Source organism: Zonotrichia leucophrys, chromosome 8 (assembly GCF_028769735.1).
Source record: "Zonotrichia leucophrys gambelii isolate GWCS_2022_RI chromosome 8, RI_Zleu_2.0, whole genome shotgun sequence".
NCBI lineage: Eukaryota > Metazoa > Chordata > Aves > Passeriformes > Passerellidae > Zonotrichia > Zonotrichia leucophrys.
Window position 1 is genome coordinate 537,942 of NC_088178.1, and position 9,822 is coordinate 547,763.

A 9,822-nucleotide genomic window follows, 5' to 3' on the forward strand; every position below is an offset into this window, starting at 1 on the left:
GCCTGTGAAAGCAGCAGTGCTCATGCCCAGGATGGCTTCTGTAGCAGGGCAGCTGGGTTGCTGCACGCTGACAGAGATGTGCAGAGCCCTGCTGTGAAGCTCAGGAGTTCCTCACTCTCTTCCCAGCTCAGGTGAGCTCCAGGTAGCTCCCAGATGTGTCTGAGCTCCTTGCCAGCTGCAGCAGAGGAGACAGCCATGATCTGGGTGGGGGTGGGTGGTTCTTTACCAGCCCACACTCAGATCTGGGCTCTGTTCATCACAGGTCCAGGGAGCAAACACAGCATGCAGGCTGCTCCAGCCCCTGAGAACTGCCTCAAACATGCAGCCCACAGGTGGAAAATAGGACACAGTCCTACTCCAACCTTTCTCCTTTGAGCATGCAAGCTCTCCTTTGCCTCTCCTAATTTGGGGGCATTCTGGGGAATTCTGACATAATGGCTGTAAGTGAAAATGCAGCATTTTGTTTTCCACAGGAATTGGTGGTTTGCCAAGACATATCTCTGTGAGGAATCCATGCCCTCTCCTGTGCCTCCAGCTGAACACATCCAAGCAGAGTGCTGAGCCAGCCCTGTACCATCCTCCCTCTGCTTGCCTGCTTGCAGTGAGGAAGAGGAGGAGGCGGAGGAGGAGGATTTGGGCTGCATTTTGTGGTTTTGCTCCTGCTTTTTCCTGACTTTGCAGAAACACGAGGCCCTGAAAGGCCCAGGAGACAGAGAAGTGTAATTAAGGGAGAGAGGAGCTCCAGATGACACTGCTCTGGAGAGCAGAGCTTCCCCTCACTCTCGGTGCTCACTTTCTGCATCTGTCTCTTGCTGGGGGCATGAGTCACATTGGTTCTGGTGAGGGATGAAATTAGCTCCAGTGTGGAAGGGGAAATAAAAAGCCATTCACCAACAAGACATCTGCACAGGCACAGAGCTCAGGGCAAGGATCCTCTCTGCCTTTTTCTGCTCTTGTGCTTTTCACAAGCAGCTCCCTTTTAATTAGATAGGATGCAGTTCTAAGTCAACTATAAATGATATTATCAAACTAATAGAGTGTGATCATATCTTAGCTGTTATTGGTCTGGGAGCTGCTGCTGGCTGCCATGGGAACAGTGTTTTCCACAAAGCTCCTCAGCTCTGCCTTGTAGGCATCAAAAGGAGGTCAGGGGAGAGGTGATGAACCCCTGGGATGTCCTTGGCTTTGCAAAGAACAAGGAAGGAGTTCCCCTCAGACACTCATGCACTGGGATGTTTTCAGCCCCTCTTTCCTGGTCGAGGCTGCTCTTCAGCATTGGCGTCCCTCTCCTGCTGCCCTCCACCCTTGAGCCTTGCTGCTCATCAACACCCTCACTGCATCCAGGCTGGGCAAAACCGAGAGTGGCAGAGAAGGAAAGCAGAAAAGCAAAGGGAGGACCCTGGCAGCCTGCACGAGAGTGTGGGATGGAGCAGCATGTGCCCCACGCTGGGCTGTCCCCAGCATCAAACCCATTGTCCCCAGCTGAGCAGCCCACAGGAGCTCGTCCTGCTGCCCTGCCCCTCTGGGGATGTGACAAACAGAGGGAGAGTCACCAGGGAGGGAGAGCAGCAGCACAGGGGAGGCATTCCTGGGTCCTGCAGCTGCCACAGCTGAGCTGCCAGGGGGAGGTGGGCAGCAGCACAGGGGACAGCGGGGCTGGAGCCCATCCCCACAGCCACCCTGGGAGCAGCAGAGGGAGCAGGGCAGGAGGCACTGCCAAGGCAGTCACAGGGAGGGAATCAGAGACAGGAGAGAAAAGCAGGACTTGGTCCTGGCCATGGTTGGTGTTCCAAGCCTGCTGGGAAGCTGCAGGCTGTCTGAGGAGGGCACAGTGGGTGGGTGTGCACCCTCATGGGCACGGGGGGCAGCTGCAGGGACATGGGATCCATGGGGATCAGGGGGCTCGGGGAGATGAAGGCGCCTCTGCCAAGTGTGGTGCTGTCTTCAAGAGACCCAGGCCCAGTCTCAGAGCAGGGCTTGTGGGGAGTCAAGGCTGTGAGTGACCAAGGGGACAAGCCTGGCCCTCATCCCATCAGCTCCTCAGCTCAGCCCTGCCCCTGCTCCTGCTGCCCATAATGCTGCAGCTCACACTGCTGCCTTGGCCTCACCCTGCCTGTTGAGCTGCTCTCCCCTTCTCCCAGCACCTGGAATCCTCCAAAGAAAACCTACCCTGAGCAGGAGGGGTTTGTTCTAACAGCCTTCTTCCCTGCCTGCTCCTTGATGTCCCTTTTTAAAAGATGTGTCCATGCTCTATGAACAGAGGCAGCAGGAAGGCTCAGGGCCCAGCCAAGATCTCAAACCACCCCCTGCTGCATTGATTTTTTTGCATAGGACTAATTTTTTTAATCAGAGTGATGTAGAACATGATCAGAGGCAATTAAAGGCTGGCAGGCTAATTAGTGTCAATCAGCATGGTTTATGGGTATTGGCCTTGTCAATCACACTTGATATTGTATGTTAGCGAGATTGCTTTTGGATCTCAGAGCTAATGCTTCACAGAGAGCTTTTCTTTCCTGAGATGCTTATTAAAATAGTACAAGTCCTTCAGAAACCAGTTAAAGGACATATTTAATAGTCCTTTAGGCACTGACAATTACAGGTAGATCCTTTCCTAAATCCTACTTGGGGCTATAGCAGATTAAATGCCAAGCTTATTCCTGTGCTCCTGGAAACTGGGCTGGGTTGGTCCCATCCCTCCTGGGCATGCTGAAGGAGATGGGTATGGCAAGCTGCTCAGCCCAGGAAAGGAGGGATTAAAGGGTCATCATGGCAAGGTTTAAGCAGGAGAAGGGCAGGATTTCTTCCAGACTGGAAATGTGATCAGGGCCACTGGGTGGTGTTCAGTGGGATGTTGGGTAAAAAGAAAAAGAAGCAGAAACCTGTGTTAAGGTTGATGCTGACAGAAGCAAATCCCCAGAGTATGTCCCTTGGGAAGGCTGGGTTTGGAAGCAAGGAGACCTGCTGCAGCCAGGGCATTCCCAGCACTGCTGCTGCTGTCTCCACAAGGCTCCAGATTTCAGCTGACTGTGGGCATTGGCAGCATTTCCAGGATCCCATGTGAGCCCAGGAAGAAGAGCAGAGCCAGCACTGAAGGACATAGTCCACGTGCCCTGAGCCTGGTGCTGCCCTCCTTAACACAAAAGAGCCAAGGAGTGAGTGTTAGCATGGCACAGGCACAGCAGCCATCAGTACACACTGCCTTTCAAACCCTGAGCCCCACAGCACTCGTGTTCTTTGCACTTAATAGCACAGGTGTAATTTTCTACTTGTAAGAAAAATAAAGGAAGAGCTCCATCAGGCAGAGCCCCTGGGAAGTGCCTGACAGAGGTGTGAGGTATGAGACATGAGCGTGCCAGACAGAGCCAGCCAGGGGAGCAATGCTCAAAAGTCCCAGCAGGCCAAAGCAGGGACGGCACGAGCCACCAGGCTGATGGCATTGTCCTCCCAGCAGAGCACACCTGGCCTGCTCACAGCACTGTGCTTGGGAGGGCTCAGATTCATGGCACATCATGCCAGCTCCTCCCTGCACAGCCCTGGAGGGGGCTGAAATGCTGCTCCACATCCTGCTGGCCTTGATAGGCCTCCCTGGGGCTGAGATAGCTGGGTGTGTGTGGAGAGCCTGGTTTAAGCATGGCTTAAAGAAAGAGGCAATGAAGGTATTCAGCTGAGGGAAATATAGAAGCCTGCTGTAAAGCAGCCTTTCCCAGGCTTGATCCTGTAAATAATTAGGTTCTCAGCCACCTTTTATATAAACAACAAGATTCTCAGACCGTTCTGTCCTTGGGTACTACTGGGAATAGACAGCCAGTCTGGGAATAGGTATGAAGGTTTTGAGAACCCTTTCATATTATGGTGTGAACACTGATCTTGGTTTCAGTAAACTAACTTCAGGTATTGTAAACAAAAGGAGGAGCTGAAGTTTTCTCTACAGCCTGTCAGGAGCTCAGATTTTGCAATATGCATGAACTTAATTAACACGGTTATAAAAAGTGACTGATTGAGTGAATAAATGGAGTCAGATGTGAAAATCAACAAAGGTGGTCGCTCCCTCACTTCGACATAATGGTGACCCAGACGTGATATGCACCACGCGAAGTGAAAACGGGTCAGGTCCTATGCAGCGGGAAGGCAGAAAAACACGATAAAGCAGATAAAAAAGAAGCTGAATACCTTCATGGCCTCTTTCTTTAAGCCATGCTTAAACCAGGCTCTCCACAGGTGTGCTGCTCAGCATCCCAGCGTGCTGCAGCTCAGGCTGCAGATCTCTGAGTGGGCAGCATGAAATGCATCTGTGAGATTGCTGGTGTATTAAACTGTGTCATGGTGCCTGTCCTGAAGGGCTCAGGTGTGAGGCACCAGGGCAGGCTGGGCTCAGCACTGGTCACCCAGCAGCTGGGAGCTCAGTCAGGCAGTGCTCCCCAGCTCCAGCATGCAGGAACAGGGAGAAAGCAGCCATTGCAGGGCAGCAGAGGGATTTTTATGACACACTCCGTTCCATGGTACAAAGCCACTTCTTGACATTGTAGTAGAAGATCCTTTGCCTGGTTATTGCCTGAAGACATACATTTTATCTAAGGGAATGCTTAATTGCTCCTCCTTGGACACTGGTTATGGAACATTAGGCATCAATAAAAGACAACTCTTAAAATCCAGGCTGAATACCCTTTCCAGCGATGGTGGTGGTTACAGTCACAGAACAGATTTGCTTCACTGCATTTTTATTTTTTCCTAACTTTCCCATTTGGGCAAAGTGGGTGGTATCCCTGCCATAAGCACATCCCTGCTTCCCTGCCCCAGCCTTTGCCCTGAAGCTTTCCTGATGCAAAATGCCCCACCCCTGAGGGGTCACTGTTGACAGAGCCACAAATTGTAATTCCTAGCTGATGTGGGAAGAGCCCAGCCCCAAGAGAGATGGTGCTGCATGAGGCTCAGCAAAAGCATGGAGCTGTCAGTTGCTCTGAGGACATGGATGCTGGAGGAAGTATTAATATTCCAAACCACCATGCCTCCCTACCATCTGTTGCACCAAAGCAAAGGATGCCCAAATAAATTTCAAAATCCCCTGCAAGGGAGAACACTCTGGGATGCTATTTCTACATCAAGCTGTTCAAGTCTTGCTAAATCATCTCTCTCCTTTCCAACCATTTCTCAGAGCTGTCTTGCCTCAGGGAGGTGGCTTTGGTGGCTGTGTCCCACTTGTAGGAGTGTGATGGCACATGCTGGAAGTTCATGGTGCTCCAGCACAGCCAGTCTAGCCAGGAGAAGGATGAGACAGAAACCACACCGTGTCCAGAACAGCTAGCTGGGATCAGGCAAGCTGGCAGCTCTTGTGAAGCAGTTTGCTCCTGAGCTGGCAGCACCATTTAAAGTTTGTGGACATTTCCTGAGATGTCGATGGAAAGGCAGTGCCTCTGGAACATCTGAAGGCCCTGGTGCTGCCCTATCTCCTTCTAAAATCCTCCCAGGCTTCATCTCCTCCAAAAGTTGATGCCCTCTTGCCAGGAGGAGATCAAGAGGGAAATTTTACAAGGATTTCTTCTTTATTTGCTGTTTGGGACTCTCCCATTCTAACCCACTTTCTGATGATGGCCCGTTCCCCTGTTTCCTACAATGTGCAGGTAAAGATTTATGCAATTCCAGGTGCCAGCCTCATTTGCAAGATTAATCAGAGATAATGTCTCACAAAGAGGTTTATTGAGTTCTCTGAGTTCATTCACCAGCTGTGAAGTGAAACATCCGAAAACAGTTTTCGAATACTAAGTTCTGCCTGGCACCAGCCCAGGAAAGGAAACAGTGCCTTTTATTTTATTCTGCTGGGCAGAGGCAGCTCCATGGGAGCAGCCCTGGAGCTGCCACACTGGGGTTGGAGCTGCCTGCTGGCCTGGCCCACCTGGCTGCAGGAGGATGTGCCTGGCATTCTCAGGGTGCTGGGCTCTGCTTCTCAGCATCCTCAGCATCCTCAGCCCCATGAGTTGCTGCTTCTCAGCATCCTCAGCCCCATGAGTTGCTATTTCATGGCAGATCTGGAGAAGCAGGGGAACCCTGGAGAGCAAGGCAAGGGTGATGACCCACCTACAGCCATGGAAAGGCACCAGGAAATGTATTTGTGGCTGCAGAGCCCTGCAGGCCTCGTGGCTGCTGCCTTTATGGCACAGAATTGATTGGATGTCGTAGCAATATCTCCTCGAGGGTGGAGAAGGAAGGTCCTTCCTTGGACCTCAGTCTGCACCAGCCACCACTGGATGGGTTTTGTTCACCTGCTTTTTGGGACACCAGGAAGCTTCTTGCTCCTTCTCTGTGTCCTGCCCAGAAGCCAAGTTCTGGCTTGTGCACCTGCATGCTGGGCTGCTCAGAGGGCACAGCCAGGCTGGCACCCCCAGCACATCTCCTGGGCACACAGGCACTGCCAGGCTGGCACCCCCAGCACATCTCCTGGGCACAGCCAGGATGGCACCATCCCCAGCACATCTCCTGGGCACACAGACACTGCCAGGCTGGCACCAACACCCTCAGCACATCTCCTGGGCACACAGGCACTGCCAGGCTGGCACCACCAGCACCCCCAGCACATCTCCTGGGCACACAGACACAGCCAGGCTGGCACCATCCCCAGCACATCTCCAGGGCACAGCCAGGCTGGCACCATCCCCAGCACATCTCCTGGGCACACAGGCACAGCCAGGCTGGCACCCCCAGCACATCCCTGGGCACACAGGCACTGCCAGGCTGGTGCTGCTGGTTTTCCCCCTCGGTGCATGGCTCCACTGAACAGAGGGCACCCCTGCCTGGGCCAGAGGAAATGGGCTGCAATTACTGAACTGTCTTTATAAAACCCTCCCATCAGCAGTTGGGCAGGTGGCTGTGCAAAGGCCTCTTGGGTGCACCTCAGTATGCAGATGCCAGCCATGAGGAGATAATTATTCTATAATTATTCTGCTCTCCCATCTCCAGCACATTCCTACCTTGCCAAAGGATCATTGTACTAATTTTTATCTCTGTTGCACTCAGCACAAAATGCCCACAATGCGTTTGTGTTTTCACACATTAGCTGGGAGGAGCCCATGTGGAAATCCACAGCTCTGAGGACAGATTTTGGCAGATGATTTATCCTTTCCATCAACCAGCTCCAGCAAGTCCCCAGTGAGGCATGAGGGCTTTTCCTCTGGGATACACCAGTGGGGAGGACCTGGCATTGAGAGGAAAGGTGGATTTGTCTTCACAGACAAGCTGGGGGTCTGCTGGTAGATAAAAACAGCACTGGAAGATAAAAGAAACAATGGGAAGGATTCCACTGATTGATGAATGGAAAAAGATATTTGCTTTTACAAAAAGCTTTAGGTTTGCTGATAAATGAAATTAGACATTGAAAGATGAAAGAAAGAATGGGGAGGAAAAACCCCTGAATTCTGTAAGAGTTAACAATTAAAAGGGAGGGTTATACATTAGAGGGAAACCTCTGGTATCAGGTGTTCGGGGGAGTCTGAACCTTTCACGTACCTCAGAAATGGGGAAAGAGAGAAGGGAAATGTGGCTGGGAAATTGAGATTAAAAGGAGACTGTGTCCTCCAAAAATCTGAGAGATCCCAGGGGACACCCCTTGGCCTCTCCCTTTATTGGAATAAAGTAAAAGGACTCCTCTGTTTCGTTTTTGGACATAAACCTCTGGTGTTTGTGGGTTAATTTTCCCAACAGCATCTTCATCACTTACTTATTTATTTACATTTTGACTTCCCTTCCTTGGAGGTGACTTTTCTGCTATCTGCAGGATTTTTCTTTTAAAATTGCCCTTCTGACAACATCCCAGCAACAGGACTGCTGCTTTCCCATGTCCTGATGAAGAGCTTGCAGACATTTGTTTGCAACTGCCTTTTGTTGTAACATTGGGAAGCCCACAAAAAATCAGAGCACAGTACTCCTCTTCCCTATGACTGGTCCTTGTCTTCAAGCAGCTGTAAAAGAGGACAATCAATAAACCTTGCCAGGGTCTTTTTAATGCTTTTTGAGCCATTATGGTCATAATGCTTCTTCAGGCTGCCGTGTCAATACACTCGAGACACTGAATATGTCAAAACCACATAAAATCTTTATTAAGATGAAATTAAATGAGCAAGCCCAAATCAGCAATTTAAATGGATATTGTTCTTCAAGGATGCCAGACCTAAAAGCCAGACACAACTGAAGAATTCAGGGCATTCAGTTAGGATTGAATTGGTGTGAAACTCAAACTTTTGCCACAGCTCCTGGGCAGGAGGAATTTAGGAGAATTTAGGGAATTGCTGTCAAGGTGCTCTCGACACCTGCCCTATGTTTTCTATTGCAGCATTGGCCTGAGCTAAAAAAGGGAAGCAAATCTGGGGCAGGAGGGAAGAAGACAGTAATTGCATGAAAGTTCAGTCTGTCTCTGCTCATCAAATTAACCCAGACTGATCAAAGGAAAAAAATCCTTATTTATGTATGGTTCCAGGTGACAGTGCATGGAGCTGCACCAGGTGGCACTGCAGAGAGTCCATCCTCATGCTGCATGGCCCTGGTGGGTGGATTTCTTCTCCCAAATCCTCCCAAGCCCTTTTGGGCCCTGCAAAGCCACCAGAGCCGTGCTCACATGGAGAATCTGCAGCAGAACCACGGAGCACTTTCAGCTCGGTGACTGAACCCTCCTCCAGCCTTGCACGGAGGCTGCAGCAGCAGAGATCTTCACCTGCCGAAAGGAGGTGAGGACAAGCAGGACATGTGAGAGCTGCCAGGACCTTGGCAAAGAAAACTACAAGTTGGAGCCCCTCTCAGCACCCCCCAGCACACAGGTGAGTGCAGCAGCAAAGGCTTGGGCTGCCGTGGGCTGCATGTGAGCTCCAGGAGGGTACAAACCTGTGGGGCAGCCAGGGCAGCAAGCAGGAACTGCAGGGCCACAGGAGCTGGCTCTGGGCTCTTTCCACAGGCAGGGTCAGGCATGCAGCAGCCCAAGCCCTTTGCTGCCACTCTGCCCAAGTTTGGCACAGGGGGACAGGACCCAGCTGGGCTTGTCTGGGCTAGGTGCATTCTTGGATTGCTTTGCTCCACTTGGGAGCTCCTGGTTTGCAGTGCCACAATGCCTGGGACATGAATGGGTTTGGCCCAGCCCTTTGCCACTGACCAGCAGTGATATCAGCTCCTCTGTGCCTGTGCAGGACTGGCCAGTTCGCTGACCCTTGGGACCAGCCTGACAGAAAGGTGCAGGGGCTCAGGTTTTGTATTTCCAGAGGGTGCCGTGACTGATGCAAGCTACAGGGTGGACATGACTCCTCCAGTGGTTGTCACTTGGAAGGAGGAGTAGCCTCAGCACTGACCAGTGGGTTGGTGATAGGTAGGACAGCACCAGCCTTGTCCCCAAAGCACCCCCAGCCTCCCCTGCCCAGGGCATGGCTGCCTTGTGCTGGTGGCCTGGTTCTAAGGGCAGCAAGGGACACCACCCCTGTGGGTTTTCCACTGGGATCCCTTCTGCAGTGTAATGGTGCAGCTTTTGCTTCATCAGGTGGGATCCTACAGCTTGCCAGGAGGATTTCACTGTTCACAAAGGAGCTCTTTTTCTTCTCAGTGGAAAGCTGAAAAATTGCTCGGTTCCAGCCTATTTAGTTTTAATTGTTTCCTTTAGTTCTCATTGCCCACAGCAAAATATCACCTTCCCGTAACAACCAGCCAGGCTGGGAGCCAGCCACGCTGCCCAGCCACTGTGCCAACCCTCCTGCTGGTTCTGTGGCTCCTGGGAGTCCTGTCTGTGCTGGCAGGGCTGGATTTGGGGAACAGGCATCACTCCCAGCAGGCAGAGCAGCTGCAGTGCTGCCATTG